This window comes from Aegilops tauschii, chromosome 3 (assembly GCF_002575655.3).
Source record: "Aegilops tauschii subsp. strangulata cultivar AL8/78 chromosome 3, Aet v6.0, whole genome shotgun sequence".
Classification (NCBI taxonomy): Eukaryota; Viridiplantae; Streptophyta; class Magnoliopsida; order Poales; family Poaceae; genus Aegilops; species Aegilops tauschii.
Window position 1 is genome coordinate 167,367,847 of NC_053037.3, and position 17,541 is coordinate 167,385,387.

The window sequence follows — 17,541 nt, forward strand, 5'->3', positions numbered from 1 at the left end:
TTAAAATCTCAGCGCAATCGGAGTTACGGATCTCCGGGAATGTAAGAAACGGTTTTCGGTCAGATCTGAGGAACGCGAAACAGAAGAGAACAGAGAGGGAGATCCAATCTCGGAGGGGCTCCTGCCCGTCCGCCGCCAAGGAGCCATGGACTAGAGGTGGATCCCTCCTCCCATCTAGGGGGGAGGCCAAGGAAGAAGAAGAAGGAGGGGGGCTCTCTACCCCTCTCTCCCGGTGGCGCCGGAGTGCCGCCGGGGCAACGATCGGGACGGCGATCTACATCAACAATCTTGCTACCGTGAACACCAACTTTCTCCCCCTCTATGCAGCGGTGTAACACCTCTTCCCCCGCTGTAATCTCTACTTAAACATGGTGCTCAACTCCATTTATTATTTCCCAATGATCTATGGTTATCCTATGATGTTTGAGTAGATCCGTTTTGTCCTATGGGTTAATCATGATCTTGGTTGGTATGATTGTATATTATATTTATGGTGTTGTCCTACGGTGCCCTCCATCTCGCGCAAACATGAGGGCCCCCCGCTGTAGGGTGTTGCAATATGTTCATGATTTGCTTATTGTCAGTGTTGCGAGAGTGACATAAACTTAAATGTGGATTGGTGGGTTATGGCGTACGGGAGTAAAGATTACTTGATACTTAATGCTATGGTTGGGTTTCACGACCTTAATGATCTTTAGTAGTTGCGGATGCTTGCTAGAGTTCCAATCATAAGTGCATATGATCCAAGTAGAGAAAGTATGTTAGCTCATGCCTCTCCCTCATATAAAATTACAAGAATGATTACCAGTACTTGTTATCGATTACCTAGGGACAAACGACTTTCTTATTGGCAAAAGCTATCCTCTTTTATTATCTTTCAATTTATCGTAGTTTTATTCTCGCAAAGTACTCGTAGTTTTATTATTGCCAAATAGTTTCATACTTGTTTCCGGTAAAGCAAACGTCAAGCGTGCGTAGAGTTGTATCGGTGGTCGGTAGAACTTGAGGGAATATTTGTTCTACCTTTATCTCCTCGTTGGGTTTGACACTCCTATTTATCGAAAAAGGCTACAAACGACCCCCTATACTTGTGGGTTATCAAGACCTTTTTCTGGCGCCGTTGCCGGGGAGCAATAGCGTGGGGTGAATATTCTCGTGTGTGCTTGTTTGCTTTATCACTAAGTAGTTTTTATTTCTCGTTCTAAGTTGTTCTCTATCTTTAGTTATGGATATGGAACACGAAACACCAAAAAAATTAGTGGTACTTGCTACTCATGGAGATGGGGAACCTCCTAAAACCCTCGATGCTCGTTTTGTGAAAAATATTATGCACTACTTTGATAATCCTGAGAAAACCCCATTCAACTTGATAATGGGAGTAACGTTGGATCAACGTGAATACTTTAGGGATTATCGCTTGACTCAAAAGGGAAAACTTTTATGGGATCAAATTGAAATGTTGCAATGGTATGCTTGGGATTTATGCCAGAGATATGATTATACTTGTTGCTCTAGGATGAATGCTCCACATCTTCCTTTTTCATGTGAATTTAATGATAATGAAACCTTGGCTTCTTATTCTAATGGTATGTATGATTTCTATGATGTGGAACGAATAGAAGAATTTGTTGCTTTTAAGGGTGCTTATGAAATAGAATCTTTGTTTGAAAAGTTTGAAGATTTTGATGATACAGTTTATGGACCTGAAAATTTTGCTATCCTTAAATATTGCTATGTTAATTATAAATACAATTCCGATATTGATGCATTTATTGAGAAAGTCTCCGCTGTGCAAGAAGAGACTAATATTTTGTAGGAGTCTATGGAAGAAGGAATTGATGAAACTGTGAGCTCATTGGATGAAAAGGATGATGAGGAGAGCGAAGAACAAGCGAAGGAAGATTGGATTGATCACCCGTGCCCGCCTTCTAATGATAGTAACCCTCCAACTCATACATTGTTTAATGTTCCTTCGTTCTTACCGGAGGATGAATCCTATGATAATTGCTATGATCCCGTTGGTTCTTTTGAAATATCCCTTTTTGATGAACTTGATGCTTACTATGCTTGTGGCCCAGATGCCAATATAAATTATGCTTATGGAGATGAACTTGCTATAGTTCCTTATGTTAAGAATGAAATTTTTGCTATTGCACCCACACATGATAGTCCTATTACCCTTTTGAATTCTCCAAACTACACTATATCGGAGAAGTTTGCACTTGTTAAGGATTACATTGATGGGTTGCGTTCTACCGTTGCACATGATGATTTTGATGAATATAATATGCATGTGCTTGCTTCTCCTACTTGCAATTATTATGAGAGAGGAACTATATCTCCACCTCTCTATGTTTCCAACACGATAAAATTGCAAGAAACTTCTTATACTATGTATTGGCCTTTACTTGATGTGCATGAATTGTTCTTGTATGACATGCCGATGTATAGGAAGAGAGTTAGACTTCGTCATTGCTTGACATATGTTGCTTTGTGCTCACTACTAAATGCCAAATCATTGTTAATTCAAACTGGCTTTGATATACCTTGGGATCCGGGTGGATTCATTACTTGAGCACTTTATGCCTAGCTTAATGGCTTTAAAGAAAGCGCTGCCAGGGAGACAACCTGGAAGTTTTAGAGAGTCATTTATTTCTGTTGAGTGCTTTTATATAGTTAAAAAAATATAGAGGGGAACTTAAAACTTCACAAAAATAAAAGTGAAAGTGAGATAGACGAGCATTGTGAAAGTGGGGGACGTCCTTGAACTTTGTTCATGCCCATGGAAAATTTGTGAATCTTAATTACAGAAACTTTTCAACAAAAATAATTATCCCCTTGTACAATTCCATTGTATTATAAAAATAATGTGCCAAGATTTGCCTTTAGGATGTTTACACCGCTTGTTGGTTTGTGCGGTGCAAAACAGAAACTTTGGTTGTAGTGCGCGATTTTACATTTTTTTGCTGGAACGTCAAAAGGTTCTGAAACTTTTTGCACTGGCTTTATATACAAATTGTTTATTTTTCTGTGACGCCCCCGATTCAATCGTACACTAATCATGCACGCAAAAATGTATGATTAAGACCAGGGACTCACGGGAAGATATCACAACACAACTCTAAAAACATAAATAAGTCATACAAGCATCATAATACAAGCCAAGGGCCTCGAGGGCTCGAATACAAGTGCTCGATCATAGACGATTCAGCGGAAGCAATAATATCTGAGTACCGACATAAGTTAAACAAGTTGCCATAAGATGGCTAGCACAAACTGGGATACAGATCGAAAGAGGCGCATGCCTCCTGCCTGGGATCCTCCTAAACTACTCCTGGTCGTCGTCAGCAGCCTGCACGTAGTAGTAGGCACCTCCAGTGTAGTAGCAGTCGTCGTCGACGGTGGCGTCTGGCTCCTGGGCTCCGGCATCTGGTTGCGACAACCAGGTAGAAGGGAAAGGGGGAAAAGAGGGAGAAAAGCAACCGTGAGTACTCATCCAAAGTACTCGCAAGCAAGGAGCTACACTACATATGCATGGGTATATGTGTAAAGGGCCATATCGGTGGACTGAACTGTAGAATGCCAGAATAAGAGGGGGATAGCTAATCCTGTCGAAGACTATGCTTCTGGCCACCTCCATCTTGCAGCATGTAGAAGAGAGTAGATGGTAAGTTCACCAAGTAGCATCGCATAGCATAATCCTACCCGGCGATCCTCTCCTCATTGCCCTGTTAGAGAACGATCACCGGGTTGTATCTGGCACTTGGAAGGGTGTGTTTTTATTAAGTATCAGGTTCTACTTGTCATAAGGTCAAGGTACAACTCCGGGTCGTCCTTTTACCGAGGGACACGGCTATTCGAATAGATAAACTTCCCTGCAGGAGTGCACCACATTACCCAACACGCTCGATCCCCTTTGGCCGGACACACTTTCCTGGGTCATGAACGGCCTCGAAAGATCAACATGTCGCAGCCCTACCTAGGCACAACAGAGAGGTCAGCATGCCGGTCTAAATCCTATGGCGCAGGGGTCTGGGCCCATCGCCCATTGCACACCTGCACGTTGCGAGGGCGGCCGGAAGCAGACCTAGCCCCCTTAATACAAGCGCAGGCTTACGGTCCAATCCGCCGCGCGCCGCTCAGTCGCTGACGTCAAGAAGGCTTCGGCTGATACCACGACGTCGAGTGCCCATAACTGTTCCCGCGTAGTTGGTTAGTGCGTATAGGCCAGTGGCCAGACTCAGATCAAATACCAAGATCTCGTTAAGCGTGTTATTATGAAGTAACCGCGAACGCCGACCAGGGCCAGGCCCACCTCACTCCTAGGTGGTCTCAACCTGCCCTGTCGCTCCGCCACAAAGTAACAGTCGGGGGCCGTCGGGAACCCAGGCCCACCTCTACCGGGATGGAGCCACCTGCCCCTTCAGCCCCCATCTCCGAACAGTATCATAAGTAATGTAATAGTATAAAGTATATAGCATATGCCTGTGATCACCTCCTGAAGTGATCGCGGCCCAGTAGTATAGCATGGCAGACGAACAAGAGTGTAGGGCCACTGATGGAATACTAGCATCCTATACTAAGCATTTAGGATTGTAGGTAAGGGTAACAACTGTAGCAACAATGACAGGCTATGCAACAGAATAGGATTAACCGAAAGCAGTAACATGCTACACTATTCTAATGCAAGCAGTATAGAGAAGAATAGGCGATATCTGGTGATCAAGGGGGGGGGGCTTGCCTGGTTGCTCTGGTAAGAAGGGTTCGTCGTCGATGTAGGCGATCACAGGGGTACCGGCAGCGGTCTCGGGATCTACCGGAAAGAAGTAACGGAGGGGAACACAATAAATAATAGAGCAATCAAAGCATCACAAAGCGTAACATGGCAATGCGCGGTGCTAGAGGTGATCTAACGCAGGGATAGGTAATATCGGCGAAGGGGGGAAACATCCGGGAAAGTATCCCCGGAGTTTCGTGTTTTCGGACAGATGAACCGGAGGGGGAAGGTTGCAGGTTTGCTATGCTAGGGACGCGTGGCGGACGAACGGGCTGCGTATCCGGATTCGTCTCGTCGTTCTGGGAAACTTTCATATATAAATTATTTCCATCCGAGTTACGGATTATTTTATATGATTTTTTAAAGATTAAAAGATTTTATGGAAAACTTTTATTTCGAAAATAAATGACTAAAAGCTAGGTGTACCCAGGGTGTGTACACTACCAGTGCGGCTGTTTGACTGCCAGGTGGGGCCAGAGTCAAAATCAACAGCCCCGTCAGAGTTGACCAGTCAAAGTCAACAGTGCCGACGGGACCCAATTGTCATAGACAGTAGGTAATTTGATTTTTGTTTAATCTCTAGGGTACCCGCATGTCAGTTCACATGTGCTAATAAAAGTAACTAGACTAAATTAATCTAGAAAGGGCCACATGTCATCTACACATCTCACTAACTAAACAAATAAACTAACCTAATCTATTCCTAAACTAATCTAACTGGGGCGGCCTTGCTGGGTAGTAGAACATACAGTCACGTATGCACGGGAGTGCATAGCGACCATGGCCTGCGTTGGCAGCAGCACGCAGTAGCAAAGAGCAGCGGCAAGGATTAGGAGCAGCAGCGGCAATGAGCCGGAGCAGAGAGCACCAACGGTGGCATGAGCAGCAGCAAAGTAGCAGGCGCGAGCAGCAAGCAAAGGCATCGGCAACGGAGCAGTAGCAGAAGATAGCAGCAGCGACAACAGCAGGAGGCGGGCGTGGGCGCGTGGGCTGGGCGCGGGACGCAGCGGCCGGGCGCGCGCAGGGGCGGCAGGCAGCAGCGGTTCCAGAGCAGCAGCAGCGCGGGCACGCACGGGAGCTCGAGCTCCGGCCATGGCGGCCGAAGTGCGGGGCGGCTAAACGGCGACGGATCGAGGGGGTGAGCAGGGGGATTGGGCAGAGGAGCTCACAGTGGACTCGGGGACGTGGTCGGGGCGGCCGGGGATGGACTGGAGTAGCGGCAAACGACGGCGGACGGCAATGATGTACGCGGAGATGAGCTCGATGGCGACTGTACAGTACGTCCCTGCTCGAGAGTGTTGTTGTGGAGGTAGAGGGCGTCGAGGCGCAGCTCCTGGGTGCCTTCGAGCGGGACGGGGTGGTGCCGGAGCGTGCCAACAACGAGGCGGCGTCGACGGCTGCGTACGGGTGCCTCTCCAGATCAGGGAGGAGAGCAAGGGGGAAGAAGTGGATAAGGTAGGGTTCGACAGCGGCGTCGGGGACGGTCTCCTTATCCACCAAAGGGCCGCGGGATGCTTGACAGCGAGGCAATCGGCGGGTGGACGGCGTACGCGCCATGGCCTCTCTGCCTCTGGTGAGAGGTTGGGGAAAAGGCCAACGCGGGCTGGGCCTTATGCACTGTAGCAATAGGCTTTATGAGCACAGTCTGTGCCGGGCCTCGTAAGAGCATAGTGCCCTTTTCCTCTCTTTCATTTTCTTTATATCTTTTTTTATTAGCTACTGTTTTGTGTTAAGTTGAGCCACCAAATGAATTTTATTTAAAGTCCCACTTGTCAGAACAAATACTAGGAATTATCTAGTACTTCAACAAAAAGTTTGGAGGCAATAAGATTTCATTTAAATTTTATATAAATGAAAACAGATTAATGGGGATGTTTTGGGCACTATTTTATTTGCCCGGGGCATTCTAAATATCTCCAAAAATGTTGGTCTATTCATGAAAATTAATTAGTGAATATTTGCAACCTAACAAACATTTTTATTTTAATGTTTGAAGAATTAATAACTTGACATTATTAATTTGAATTTGAATCCAGTTTGGAACAAAGTGAGGTTTAGAAAATAATTGTGATGACATGGCACCATTAGGGTGTGATTACTGTAGCCTAATTATCCGGGCGTTACAAATGTATCAATGGTTGAGCATGATGGGCTAGGGATAACTTATTTTAGCGTTGATATTTTGAAAAACATGGTTGCTTGTTGATATGCTTGAGTATTTAAATTATCATGTCAAAACTAGACTATTGCTTTGAACAATATAAAAGTTCAAATGTCCATGCTATAAAGAAAAGAAGATATGATATGACATGATAGGCAGCATTCCACATCAAAAATTCTGTTTCTATCACTTCCCTACTCAAGGACGAGTAGGAGTTAAGCTTGGGGATGCTGATACGTCTCCAACGTATCTATAATTTTTGCTTGTTCCATGTTGTTATATTATCAATGTTGGATGCTTTATAATCATTTTATGTCATTTTTTGGTACTAACCTATTGACATAGTGCCAAGTGCAGTTGCTGTTTTTCCATGTTTTTTACATCACAGAAAATCAATATCAGACGGAGTCCAAATGCCACGAAACTTTACGAAGAATTTTTATGGGCCAGAAGGAACACAACGGGCCGTGGCTGCGCCTGGGGGTGCCCCGACGGAGGCACAACCCACCAGGGCGCGCCAGGAGGCCCAGGCACGCCCTCGTGGGCTGTGCCCCCCGGACCGCCTCTTTGCTCTATAAATACCCCAATATTTCAAGAATCCTAAAGGAGTCAACGAAATATTCATCCAGCCACCGCAGAGTCCAGAACCACCAGATCCAATCTAGACACCATCTCGGATGGGGTTCACCACCTCCATTGGTGCCTCTCCGATGATGCGTGAGTAGTTCTTTGTAGACCTTCCGGTCCGTAGTTAGTAGCTAGATGGCTATCTCTCTCTCTCTGAATTCTCAATACAATGGTCTCTTGGAGATCCATATGATCTAACTCTTTTGTGGTGTGTTTGTTGGGATCGATGAACTTTGAGCTTATGATCAGGTCTATCTTTTTATATCCATGAAAGTATTTGAGTTTCTTTGATCTCTTTTATGCATGATCTCTTATAGCCTCGTATTTTTCTCCGATATTTGGGTTTTGTTTGGCCAACTTGATCTATTTATCTTGCAATGGGAAGAGGTGCTTTGTAGAGGGTTCGATCTTACGGTGCTTGATCCCAGTGACAGAAAGGGAACCGACACGTATGTGTCATTGCTACTAAGGATAAAGGGACAATTACATCCATGCCACTAGTTGTGTCATAGCCGTTTGTTTTGCCCCTAAATTCAAAAAACCCTCAGTCTTGCCCAACCCCGTTTGCTGCACTTATGTTTTTGCCCTTCCGTCACGGCTCCGCCTGGTCAGCGCCGTTTGACCATAACCAGCGGCCGTTTATGGACACAGCTTGCCCTTAGCTTGCTCTTACAGGTGGGTCCTGCCTCACTCTCATTCCCCATCTCACTCTATCTCGCTCGACGAACCCTAATTCTGAGCGGCGGCGACCTTGGCGAGAGGCGGCGCCATCGATTCTCCTCCCACCTGATGGACATCGGGGAATGCACCGATGGTGGCGGCGACCTTGGCGAGCGGCCGGGCCATCGATTCTCCTCCCACCCAATGGACAGCGGGGAATGCACCGGTGGCGGCGGCGACAAGGGATCCACGCGGGCATGCCATATTCCATCGGGGTACTCCCTGCCTCTCTCCCTAGCTGTCTCTCTCCCCCTGGATTTGGTCGAGTAGGCTCTCTCCCTCCTTCCCTTTCTCTCTCATTTGGATCTGGTGGAGTAAGCTCTTTTACACTAGATCTACATGATGTAGGTAGTTTTTTCTTGTTCTTGTGTGTTGATTTATGCCCTGTTTGCATAATAGGATGGATCCCACAAGAGCATTTTCTCTGTCTATAAGAATGGAGACAACTGTATTAGGTTCTGTCGGCACAAAGCAACAAGGATGTGGCTTTAGTATCCCATTAGTGGTGGACAACAATAGCAGTTTTAATGAGTTTAGAAATGCAATCTCTTCCAAGTATCCCTGGGGTGTGCTTGATGCAGTAGAGTTCAGGTACTGGGATAGTGAGAAAGTTAATTGGGTCCCTGTGCAGTCTGATGATGAGTTAGCAGTGATGTTTGGAAGAAATGCACGAACCATGTCATGTAACTTTGAAGTTACAGTTATTCAGAGAACTAGAGCAGAAAGCATGCCTTCTAGGCCATCTGGTTCAAGGGGTTCAGGTGTCAAGTTCTCTGGTACACAAGCACAACGCAGGTCAAGCACAAGAGCAGGCAGTACTGCTTGTCAGCCACCTAGAACTCCAATTGCTAGAGTCAATTCTGATCCTTCTTGCAGTCAGAGCGAAGCACAACCAGAGAAAGTGGTTGATCATGTTGTGGAGGAAGCTATGCCTGATGAGGCAATATTGTCTGATGAAGAGGATGTGAAAATGTATCCTAGCTATGTCCAACACAATAACCAGGAAGATGCAGCAGATGAGGATTATATACCAGCAGAATTTTCTGACACAGAGGATGATGAGAAGCAGGAGGAACAGGACATGGGACATTTTGAAGATGATGATGAGGATAGGCCTATAGTTATGTATGACAGAGAGAATCCCTCAGTTGAGGAAGGTGTAGTCTTTCCCTCTGTAGTTGACTGTAGAAATGCAGTTGCAACATTCTCAATAAGTACAGAAACAGAATTTCAAATTGACAAAAGTGATCCAACAAGGTTTACTGTGCACTATGCATATGATAGGTGTAAATGGAGATTGCATGCATCTTTGATGAGGAGAAGCACACTGTTTCAGGTACTACACATGTTTTCATAGTTGCAACCTCTAATAAACTAGTTGTGATTAATAGTTATTTATTACTTATTGTGTTTTCTTATTCATTTCAGATCAAAGTAAATCCTTACCAACACAACTGTCCAAGTGTTAACAGAAGCCAAAGGCTGAGAGCTACAAAGAGAAGGTGGATAGCAGATGCTGCAATGTCATGGATCAGACATAATCCAGGCATTGGTCAAAAAGAAATTCAACAAAAGTTACTTGAGAAATATGGAGTAGAACCTCCATATATGAGATGTTACTATGGGAAAGAGATGGCCCTGGACAGGATATATGGCAAGTATAATGACAGTTTTCAGCTACTTTACACATTCAAGGCTGAAGTTGAGAGGGCTTCACCTCGCAGTGTTGTTGAGATTGACAAACACACTGTACACACTACAAAAAAATACACTTCCGTGATGATACGTGTTTGTCACAGTAGGTCGCGTTTTTTGTCATGCATGTACATCCATGACAAATTTATGACAGAATCAAGATAGTCATACCTGTGCTGTCGTAGAAGTGTTCCATGACATTACCAAAATTATCATCACGGAAGTGTCCACTTCCATGACGATAAATCGCGCGTCACAAAAGTGCTTTCGTCAAGGGTGACCGACACATGGCATCCACCGTAACGGAACGCCGTTAAGCTATCGGGTCGGGTTTTGGATCCGATAACCCGTTAACAGCCCCGACCAATGGGGATTTTCCACGTGTAAATCATCATTGGCTGGAGGAAACACGTGTCGGCTCATCGTTGGGACAGGCCGGCCCATTTGACTTGGTCAAAAGGTGGCGGGCCGGCCCATGTAAAGCCTGTTAACGGCCTGTTCGCATATAGCCCATTTACAACCCGCTAACCCAAGGCCCGTTACGCCCTATCCGAATTAGGCCCAGTAGCGTCATCTGGGCCACCCAATATGATTCCAGCCCGTTTTCACTTCTGGCCCATGTATGGCCCATGACGTCTTTCGGCCCATATGAGGCCCTATGTAACTCTTGGCCTATTAACGGCCCGTGGTGAAACTGGCCCGTAATGAACAGTGTATCACTTTACACCCATTAACGACCCGTAGTGAAACTGGTCCGTAATGAACAGTGTATCACTTTATACCCATTAACGGCCCATTATTCCGTTGGGCCGTTTCCAGCCCATGTTATCTTTCGGCCTTCTCAGAGCCCATTTATTCTTGGGCTCATTTCCAGCATTCGTTTACTTACGGCCCGTTACTGTCATTTTCTGCTTGTGGGCCAAATTCAGCCTGTGGTTACAGTCGGCCCGTTTGTGGTCCGTTAATACGTTGGGCCATTTTCATAGCGTCATCAAATACGGCCTATTAACGATGGCCCGTTATGGTCGGCCCATGAACGGACGATTCCAACTCTAGCCCGTTTACGGCAAAATGCGGCCTGTTATTGGCCCATGTTTTGCCAATCGATCATACTGCCCGTATAAGGCCCATTGATGATTCGGCCCGTAGAAGGCCCATTGTTTCTACGGCCCGTAGAAGGCCCATTGTTTCTACGGCCCGTAGAAGGCCCACTGTTTCTATGGCCCGTAGAAGGTCCACTGTTTCTACGGCCCGTAGGAGGCCCAATGTCACTACAGTAAATATTAGCCCATGGTTATTGTGGCCTAGTTTTAAAAAATAGGTTATTGCAGCCACTAGCAAACCGCGGAAAAAGAACTGCAATGACTACAAGCAAACAAATAAACAAGACAACAAGGAAATAAATAAGCAAGAAACTTACGCTAGGCTATCACGGCTATCACACATATTACATCCACTGGGCATCAAAGTTCGCCACCAGTGCAAATAAACGCGCTGACAAAAGAATATACAAAACTGAGAGCACTTCAGAAGGCACTAGGCCTGGCCACGTCGGTCCCCCCAAACAGCTGAAGAAGCTGAGTAGACCTCAGTTGTGTCAACGATAGATGCATCAACACTATATTTAAGGCATGATGGTGCGCACGGCAGTCCTCTGACATCTTCATTGCATCTTTGACTTCAAGTCGGAGCTGAGCTAAAGCAAGCCTTTCCGCTTTAAGTTGAGACTGAAGAAGTCGAACTGATTGAGGCAGCGACTGCACAGAGGTTGTCTCACACCTGCTGGTGAGTAGCTTCAACTCACTGTCTTCATCAAGACAGGACCTTGGGGTCATCTCGCTATCCTCAAGATGGTTTGGCTCACTATCTTCCCTAAAGTTCTGCCTGGCGTAAGAGATACGAGTCTGAAAGAGAAACAAGGAGACACGTAACAGGTTTCACAATTATATAAGCAAATAAATGGATCTGTTCTGCATAAGGAACATGTTTTTACAACTACAATTTGAAACTGGTAGTTGTTGCAAACATCCAATCAGATGTAAACAGCAAAGCAAACAGCAGTGGAGGAAATGATGCCTATCCAAATCTATACTAGAACAAAGTTTGAAGGCTTGAGAAGGATGAACTTACATTACATGTTAACACGGGCTGGACAAAGCCATTCTCCATGTTGATGGAAGGATAATTCAATAAATTCCCCAAAGAAAATTTTTATAAGCGTTGCCATTATTATACATTTTGCAAAGAGTAAATATAGATCAAATAATATTAGAAGAAACAGAGGATAATGAAGCTCAGGTGGAGACTGATGATACATAATCAAATAGCAATTAATTAAGTACAGCGTTACAAGGCAAAAGGGAGAGAGGTACTGACAAGAGCAATGCAGAGCCCATTATTGTTTTGAGATCGTATGATCCTTTGAGCAAGGAGATTCATCTGAAATTAGTTTTCATACAAGAGAGAAGGTAAGGCACAAGCAGAAATTTAGGAGTTCAAATTTTCAATTGATATCATAGACAGTACCTGACGCTGGGCTCCCAGCAGTTCTAATAGGGGTTTGGCCACTAGAGTAGGGGTAAAGTGTGGTACAGTTGGGCCTGTGTTTTCTGTGGCTGCTGATCTATCTGATTTAATAGGTATCACTACCTTTTCCAAATACCTAGTTTGTACTCCTTGAGGATGTGCACTCACCCTCTTCCTTTTGGACATCTATTATGAAAGAACAACATTTGACTGAAAAAACATAGTGTGACGACACATGGAATAGGTACAGAAAATGGATAGGTATGGCATATACTCATATATGATGCTTAAACTAAGCAGATGGTGTAAGAAAGTAGAAGTAATGCAAGAGGTCAGATGCAAAATATGTGCGACCAATACAACTTTGCAAAGTTAGAGCAAGCACCTTGATGGGTGAATAAGATAGGCCATCCTCCACCATGCCAAGTTTGTTAGCCAGTGGATCTTTCCGCAATATTCCTCTCGTGCACCCATTCTCATATTCATTTTGATAATGTTCAATATCTGACATGCATGAAAACATAAAAACAAGTGAGATTTTCTTTGTAATGCAGAAGTGATTCTAATCCAATACTGCCTCCCTGTAAACCCCTTTGTGCTATCTCTGCAATTCTTTTAAAAGATGCCATGCATGCTGTAATTTGTTGTGTGCATTAATATAATGTGGCCTACTACTCAAAATATGAGAGCTCCAGAAGTGATGACACTTCGCAGATGATAGCTTCAACATATAGTAAAGAAGAACAAGTCGACCTGACCTGACAGATTCAAAATATACTAAGGGAGAACAACTCGACCTGACCAGTCGACCGCAAGAGAAGAGTATCATCTTAAAGAAGAGCAGAAGAGCAAGCAGATTGAAGATATTACAAGTCTTTCAATACAATGTCGGTTGGCCACCCATGATGAACCAGAGCGCACAGAGAAATACTATTCTTTCTGGTCTCTCCATATGTGGCTCACATGCATTTCGAAACTAAAGTAGGAACATTTAGCTAACCAATTAAACATCTCTCAGTTTTACTAATATCAGCAATAATATCAGATATGAATTTGTACAACTAAGCTTGTTTAGCTCGATGGGTGGAGCAGTGCTATTACGACACGAACCACGTAGGATGATTGTGGTCATCATAAAATGGGGAAAACATAAGCATGATGAGTACAATGTTGACTGTGGCAGTGGGATGGCAGATCTGAAGCTGCAAACCGCGCAAAGGGTAGTTAGCAACCGATGTTTGCTTTGAAATAACAACTAAGATTTGGTATGGACAAGAAAGTACGGTCAACAAGTGACAAAGAAATGCAATTATGCCGTCAAGTGGGACCTTTAGCTAACCAATTAAATGTGTCGGTTAACTAATATCAGTATCATATCACAATCATATTTGAACAACTAAGCTTTCGAATTCTGAGTGTTGCGTTGTTTAGCTTGAAGGGTGGAGTAATGCTAGTACGACAGAAAGCACCTACGCAGATCATAGTAGAGTAGATAAAAGGGGAAAACCCTAAGCATCAAGAGAAAAATCAGGAAAGTGGAACTAGCCGGACCAGTGGGTGGCGCACATGCTTTTCGAAACGAATATAGGAACATTAGGTGACCAATTAAACGTTCTCTGTTTTAGTCATATGAGCATCATATCAGATTCGTATTTCAACACGTAAGCTTTGGGTTGAGGTCTTGAGGAGCAGTGCTAGCACGACATGAAGCACCTACGATGATGGTAGTGAATATAAAGGGGGGAAACCATAAGCTTTACGAGTATAGTGCCCGTGCCATGGCGGATCTGAAGGTGCAAACCGGACAAAGCTACTTCGCAACCAATGTTTGCTTTCAACTAGCCACTACGATTTGGTACGGAGAAGAAAAGTACAGTAAACAAATTACGATCTATTTTCCGTGTGAGATCAATAACTTAAGCACATATGGAAGAGTACCACCTCTCTTGCGACACCGTGTAGGCCTATGCTGATACGTTGAGGGTGCTGCGGGTGCGATGGCTGTCGGTGGCGGGGAAGAAGACTTTCGACGGCAGACGGCCGGGTCGGGGGATATATCCTGTTGCCGTGGACGAGGCGGTTATAGGAGCGGCAACGGCAAGGTGGACGACGGCGCCGATGAAGCGAGAGGAGGCGATGAAAGGATCCTAGTCCAGCGCCGTGGATGAGAGACGTCCATCTCTTGCAGTGGACGACGGGGTAGGGGTAGCGGCTCCGGCAAGGTGGAGGATGGGGTGGCGGACGAAGGAGGCTGGCCACAGTGCGGAGGTTGTCGTGCCGCCGACGGTGTATGAATGGGGAAATGGAGGGGAGGGGGGATGTCAAACTTTGGGACGCGCTTCTCTTAAATGGGGGAAAGTTACGAACTTATCCCCCGTTTAAAATTTCGGACATCGCGTCGGTTGGGGATAGGACTGTAATCTCGCATCTCCCAAATATTTGCCGGTAACTATTTCGGGCGAGGAGAGGGTGTTTTGCCGCCCACGGTTGGCGCCCACGGTGTATGAACGGGCCTGACAGGTAGGGCGGTTGTGTCACGTCTGATGGAAGTTACACATCTGCCCCTATTTAAAATATTAGCCTACAGCGATTTCGGACGAGGAGAGTTTGTTTTGCCGCCCACCGTGTATGAATGGGGAAATGGAGGAAGAGACACATGTCTTTCGGACGAGCTTGAATCAAATGTGTTTTGCCGCCCACGTTTGGCGCCCACCGTGTCTGAATGGGCTCAGAGGCCGTCGTGTCACGTCTGATTGAAGTTACTAGTCTACCCCTATCAACAGCAGTGTAAATCCGGTCGATAAGGATGTCAAGTGTCAGGGGTAAACAGTAATTTCCATCTCGCAAACACTTGCTTCGGGAAGCCCACAAATTATAGTGGGTGTTTAGCCGCTTCATTCAAAACTTGGGAGAATTAGCACTCACGTTTGCCCTAGGACCTGGCAAACTAAATTCAAATCCAATTTGTATTCGATTACGAATATCCACAGATAATTATACGTTTTGTTATTTATTTCTTCAAAACCACAACAAAGATTTATTCCACCTTTATATATGATTATGATTTAGAAATGCCATGATCTTCGAATTCAGTAGGTTGGATACACTCTGAGTCAAACAGTTATTTCATCCAATACAATATGCTCACACGAAAAACAGTTCACCTTATGTCAATCATACAAGTACTGAGGATTACCTCGCCTAAAAAATTCGGATCATTACAACACATGGACAACATAGGGGGTCTTGCAACATAATCCATTCAAAGACATGACACAACATGCAAGTACAATAATCTAATGACAATTTCAACTGGTATCTAAAGAAGAACCGGGATTACCTTGGGCTTCAGATAGCAGAAACAGCAGGACCTCCTCCGTCTTCAAATGCAACATTCTTACTTCCTCCAATTCTTGGGTTGCTTGCATAATGCGTGCCGCTAATTCCGTAATTTCCAGCCTCAAGATAAAGATTACCTCATTCATGGCAGCCACACCATCTCTTTCTGCCTCTAGTAGAGCCTCAAGCACTATAATATCTGTGCTCAGACTGCTCTCCGGCGGTGTTGCCTCTGAACTGCTACCATCTGGTAACATGGATGGCGCACTGCTTCCACAAATAGATTATGTGGTTGGACATTGTGTCCTAGTGTGAACGGCATCCTGAAAGGTTTCTGCTGGACATCAGTAAGAGATAGTTATCGTATGATCCAGGCAGTAAGCTTACATGGTAAACGACGGACGAATTATTGCCGAGCATGGCAAACTATATTTAAATGGTTCGAAGCAGCATCAGCCGAAAAGAAATTAAAATGGTAAGATGAAACTAGGGATGTAAGTGGAAAATAAACGACATCCGCCAGTCCCATCTAGTTAGTTTTTGCTACCTCCCTAGTTCATTTTCCTCAAAAAACAAAAACTCTTTTGAACTATCATACCACTAGTGGACTTTAATCCGGATTAAACGGGACCCAGTTGACATCCCTAGTTGAAAGGGAGTGTACAACCACTATATTTAAGTTGCCAAGGCATCTAAGCAGTTGAAATAATCTGAGAAAGCACTTAACAGTGTGGCCACATATAAACTACGAAGACAGTCTTGTGATGAAGTTGAGAGGAAAAGTTAAGGACTCCAATGAAATAGGCATGCATTTCTTTACGATAGTACAGCAGGCACTGCTGACATATTGGCCAACTCAGGTATAGCGTAACAACAAATAAGCATTCGAATCAAGCAATACAGCAAAGCAGACAACTGAACTATTTGTAATTCGGTAGGATTACACGTTGAGGGCACAAGCCAAGAAAGCAGCCCACTCGCATTACATTTCACATGTACTAAAACACACTGGCTTACCATATGTTGCTGTGAAGCCTAGCTGCTGTTGCAATGTTCTTTGAAGATATCGTCAGCATCCCGTGGTTGCAAATCTAGTTGTTGTAGTTTATTCTGCACCATCTATTTAGGTACAATTAATTTTAATCGCATGCACTGGTCTGAATTGATCATCAATGGTTCATCTAAACTAATGAAAGAAGGGTGTGTGCATACACGACAATATATCTGCTTCCCTCTATTTTTATGCTTGTTTGAGGTGCCAGCCCCAAAAGAACAAATATTTTGCTTGATGGGGTTGGCAGCTCCATAATTAATAGAAGCCTCAAATTAGTCATGCAACTTGGGAAGATCAAGAACACACAAACAAGTAATGAACAGAGGCTCGGAGCAGTGATGTAATAGCTAGCATCAGAAAATGTAGGGTAAAACGAACAAAAAGCAGCGGAACCACATGCTAGTTTGCTGATGTGTAATTAAGCATACAGAACATTAAGCATTCTGATGGAACCAACAGGTGGCATCAGAACAAAACTAAAGCATATTAACTATATGTGCGCTGGTATGTAATTTAGCACATGTAACATGTTCACTGCCAGAAGTATGGCCCTACAGGTGCAAGCAGAATAACGCGTCTCATGAAAAACTGAATGATGCCCTGAAGAAATTCAAAGGTGCGGTGCTTATGCTAGGAAATTGA

The 17,541-nt window shown here is 44.6% G+C and overlaps 1 pseudogene; it reads left to right on the top strand.

Moving 5' to 3' along the window:
* Window positions 1-8,721: 8,721 nt before the first annotated feature.
* The window catches only part of LOC141042804 (uncharacterized), a 136,786-nt pseudogene continuing 127,966 nt past the window's right edge, over window positions 8,722-17,541 (top strand).